This window comes from Propithecus coquereli, unplaced genomic scaffold, assembly GCF_000956105.1.
Source record: "Propithecus coquereli isolate 6110/MARCELLA unplaced genomic scaffold, Pcoq_1.0 Scaffold890, whole genome shotgun sequence".
NCBI lineage: Eukaryota > Metazoa > Chordata > Mammalia > Primates > Indriidae > Propithecus > Propithecus coquereli.
This window is the reverse complement of record NW_012155174.1, coordinates 867,432-872,665: the sequence shown is the minus strand read 5'-3', so window position 1 is coordinate 872,665 and position 5,234 is coordinate 867,432. Positions and strand designations below refer to the sequence as shown.

General features: G+C 36.2%; 1 pseudogene; it reads left to right on the top strand.

The window, feature by feature from the left end:
- Positions 1–2,338: 2,338 nt before the first annotated feature.
- On the top strand, positions 2,339–3,204 carry LOC105826463 (annotated as a pseudogene).
- The last annotated feature ends 2,030 nt before the right edge of the window (positions 3,205–5,234 follow it).

The window sequence follows — 5,234 nt, the reverse complement described above, 5'->3', positions numbered from 1 at the left end:
CTGGAAGGGCTTTATTAATAGACAAAACTGACTTCAGACAAGAAATATTACCAGGGACAAAGAGAATCACCATATTCCAGGTCAAAAAACAGTTTCAACAAATTAAAAGAATTGAAGCCATACTAACTACATTCTCTAACTATACATAAAATAGAATCTACATCATAAAGATACCTGGAAAATCCCTAAATATTTGGAAATTAACTAATATTGTATATCTGAGAACAACATATCTCATCATTTATTCAAGTACTTCTTAAATGTCTTTTGTTGGGTTTATTATCTCTTCATCTGTCACATATATATTTCTTACTAAGTCTCCTCCAGTTATTTTATTTTGTTATTCTTATTGCTTTGGTGAATGAGGTCTTTTATGCCATTTTAAATTCTAATTGGTTATTATTAGTGAATAACAACATTGATTTTGTGTATTTATTTTGTATCTCTCCAGGTTACTAAACTTAATATTTTCAATAATTTTTAAGTGATTGTTTCCATTTTTTCAACTGTGTGATTACATCATCTACAAAGAATGAGACATTTTCCTCCTCTTTTAAAATATTTACAGTCCTTTATTTTTATTTTGGCCAACTGTGTTGACTAACACTTTCAGAACAATATTGAAGTTGCAATACCTGACAAAAATATATGAATACACACACACATTCACACACACACATACAATGATCAATATAAAAACAGAAAAACTTGCAACCAAATGAAACATAAAGCAATGATATGCCTAGCTTATAAAAGTTCTTATAAATTAATGCACTAATCAATTCAGTAGAAAAATGGGCAAAGGAAATGAACATGTAATTACTTTTTAAAGTTCTAGGAAACATAAGAATTTGGGCTGGGCATAGTGGTTCACGCCTGTAATCTTAGCACTTTGGGTGCCTGAAGCAGGAAGAATACTTGAGGCCACGAGTTGAAGACCAGCCTAAACAACAGCCCAAGACCCCATATCTACCAAAAAAAAAATCAGCCAGGCATAGTGGTGCATGCCTGTAGTCCCAGCTACTTGGGAGGCTGAAGCAAGAGGATCATTCAAGCCCAGGAGTTTGAGGTTGTAGTGAGGCATGATGATGCCACTCCACTGTAGCCAAACAACAGAGTGAGATGATGTCTCAAAAAAAAAAAAAAATGTAAAGAAATGCACCTGATATCATTTTACCCTTATCAAACCAGCAAAGATATTATCAAAAATAGTATACAACATTGAGCAAAGAGATTTTCTTGTTGGAAACTTAATCCCCATTGCAATAGTGTTGGAAGGCAGGACCTAATGGGAGGTGTTTTGGTCATGATAACTCTGCCCTCATAGATAGATTAATGCCATTATAAAAAGGGATCATGGGAGTGGGTTTACCCTCTTTGCCCTTCTGCCATGTGATGATGCAACAAGAAAGCCCTCACCAGATGCTGGCACCTTAATCTTGCACTTCCCAGCCTCCAGAACTGTGAGCCAATATATTTCTGTTCTTCATAAATTACCCAGTCTCAGGTATTTTGCTATAGTAGCACAAAACAGACTAAGACATACCTTGTGTTGATTTATTACCATTACTGCTGGTAGACCATGTTCAGATGTGTTTCTTGATTTAATTTTTATATTGAATTTGATGGAGAAGTATGTCATATGTTTCAGAAATCTTAAAAGTAACTTCCATTTATATATGAATTATGTATCCAGAATGACACATATTTTTATGTAAATAAATTCTAAGGCCTAAATTACTGTAAACTTAATGGAATTCCAATTAAAATAACATTTGCATATTTTTCAACATTATAAAATAATTACAATACTTATCTAGATGACTGTATTTTTGGTATTTACCTTGAAAATGGCTACAAATAATACGGCCCAATTTGCTCCATTATTAGCATGTTAATATCAAACTCAGTGTGATGATGATGCAAGTCAGCTCTCTGGAACTAAAGGGAAAGTCAATAAAGTAACTAGTGAGGGAGAGAAGAAGAGATGGAGGAAGAAAGGGAAGAAAAATGACTTGGAATAAGTTTAGAAAGCTTGAGAATATAGAGTTTCTTATTTGGGGAAAAGTAAAGCTAGACTACAAAGCAAACATGAAGGGAGAAATCAGAGATGTAACACAATGAAATATAGATGATTTTGAAACTATCTTGCAGTATGGACAGCCTTTGTATGCATTACATCAAAGCAGAAACCATCAAGGAAAAGGAAGATTTTTTTGCACTTAAAAATGCCTTGCAAAAACTGCAGCAGAATGAGTCCAGTTTGTGCTTGCCATCTGCAGAGATCTCTCCTGTCCACTCAGTTGTGGGAAATCCTGCTAAGGTGACTGAGTCTGTGATGGAGAGAGAAAAGAAACCGTCCCATAAACACTTTATTGATGCCTTAAGCTTTGAAACCACAGAAGAAAGTTTGAGGAGCTACTCTGAGCAATGGGGAAAATTTGACTGTGTGGTAACGAGGGACCCTGCAAGCAAAAGATCAAGAGGATTTGGTTTTATAACTTTGTCATCTGTGGCTGAAGTTCATACTGCCACAGCTGCAATTGAAGGGAGAGTGGTTGAGTCAAAATGGGCTGTAGCAAGAGAGGAATCTGAGGCTCATGTAACTGTAAAGACTGAGGAACATCACTTTAGAGATTACTTTGAGGAATATGGAAAAGGTGATACCATTTGAGATCACTACTGATAGGCAGTCTGGAAAGAAAAGAGGCATTGGCTTTGTTACTTTTGATGATCATAATCCTGTGGATTAAATTGTACTGTGGAAATACCATACCATCAGTGGTCATAGTGCTTTAAGAAAGGTTTTATCATGGTAAGAAATGAAGGAAATTCAAAGTTCTAGGAGTGGCGGAAGAGGCAACTTTGGTTTGGAGGATTCATGTGGTGGCTGTGGAAATTTTGGACCAGGACCAGGAAGTAACTTTAGGGGAGGATCTGATAGATGTGGAAGTGGTCATAGATTTGGGGATGGCTATAATGGGCATGGAGGAGGATCTGAAGGTGGCAATTTTGGAAGAAGCACTAGTTGTGGACTAGGAAGATGTGGATATAGTGGTGGAGGACCTGAATATGGCAACCAGGATGGGGGGTATGGAGGTGGTTATGACAACTGTAAAAAAGAAAATTATGAAAATGGAAATTACAGTGATTCTGGAAATTATAACTAGCAACCCCTTCCTATGGTCCAGTGAATTTTGGTAGCAGCAGGAACATTAGGGTGCCATATGGTAGAGGAAACTGTGGTCCAGGAAGCAGTGAAAAAAGTGGTGGTTACAGAGGGAGGAGCTTCTTTCTATTTGCCATGGGCTTCACTGAGTAGCCCATGGAGAGGATGAGAGCCCAGAGGTAACAGAACAGCTTCAGGTTATCAAAATAGCAATGTTAAGGAAATATTACCTCAATCATGCATAAACATGCGGTGATATGGCAGAAGACATCACAGCAGATACAAAGAGGCATTTTGTGAATGGATTGGATTGTGTAATAACATTACCTTACTATGGAAGATGGACTATAAGAAAGAAATGCCTCTAGACCATTTCTTAGCTTTTTAATTGTTGTTTCTTTCTAGTGGTCTTTGTAAGAGTATTGAAGCAAAACTTCTGTGATAATGTTAAACTTGTAAGTTTCAGGTGACATGTGAAACCTGTCAAAAGATTTATTTCTCAAAGTTAAGAAGCTATTTCCCAGCATCATGGTGTAGTAAGACAGACATTTTCCTTTTTAAAATTTTAAATTCACATGCAGAGTTAAGAAGCTGTTGTACATGTATGATCTAATAAAATTATTCTAAAGAAAAAATGCTTCTTGAATTCCAACCAAGATACAGTAGCCCCCTTACTCCCAGGTCCTCCCTCTTACAACTAAAAAACTCTGGACAAAACACAACTGGCATAGGCAGACTCAGAGATGGGAGGGAAAAAGGAGGCTGTCTGTGAACTATGAGATTTGAAGATTTGAGGAAAAACACAGTAGTGTCATTACTCTAAGTAACGACACATTACTTAGAGAGGAACACCTATTAGAGTGACAGCACATTTCTCATCTGAAACCATGCATTCCAGAAAGAAGTAACATAATATTTTTCAAGTACTGAAAGAAAAGAACTGAACTCAGAATTCTATGTCCAGTGAAAATATTCCCTCCAGAAATGAAGGAAAAATAAAGACATTCTCAGATGAGAAAAATTAAGAGAATTTGTTGCCAATAAACCTATCATTAAAGGGCTAAAGGAAGTTCTCTAAACAGAAAAACAAAAAAGTTATAATAGAAGCAGGCTTAGAAATCCAGACAGAAAAAAATTAAAATTCTTTTCAGTGGGGAAAGGTGTAAATAGGATATTCTTCTCAGGATATAAAGTCATATTTCAGGGTTGAAGCAATAATTAAAACACCATCTAATGTGATGTTCAATGTATGTAGAGGAAATATTTAAGACAATTGTATTTTGAAATTGGGGAGGATAAAGCAACCTAAATGGAAGTTAGTTGTTTATACTTCACTTAAAAATGTGAAACATCAATACCAGTAGTCTATAATAAGTTATGTGTGTTATTTTTAACACCTAAAGCATCCACTAAGAAAACTATATGAATCAATATACTAAAAATTTTTAAATAAATCAAGATGAAAATTGAGTAAACTTTCATGTAACACACAGGAAGGTAAAAAAGAAACTGAGGAAACAAACATAAAACAATTAAATGACAGACTTAAGCCCTAACATACCAATAATTACCTTAAATATAAATGGTCTACATATCAATTAAAAGACAAAGGTTGGGTTAATGATTGACATCAGCAAGATGGCGGACTAGAAAGCTACAGGCCCTCCTTCCCCTACAGACACCAAATTAAGAACAATATATGGACCAAAATACCTCTGTGAGAACTCAAGAGACTAGTTGAGCAACTAAAGTACCCAGGCCATTGCAAAATGAAGAATGGCAGCAAAAGGGGTAGGAAATTCATGGCATTTAGTATGCTCATTTATGCCCCTCCCCCTACTTCACATATTCTTGAGTAACCAGGATGAAACTCCTTATACCAGGACTCTTCACGCAGGACAGAGACAAGGAATGGACCACACATCCAACCTTCTGGATTGTCTGGGGCTGCCTGAGGGACCAGCTTGTGTCTTGCCTGACTGAGAGCACTGATGATACTGGTACCAGACTTTGGATGTCATTGAAAACAAAGGCCAGAAGCATGTTAGAACTGTAGTTCTACAGG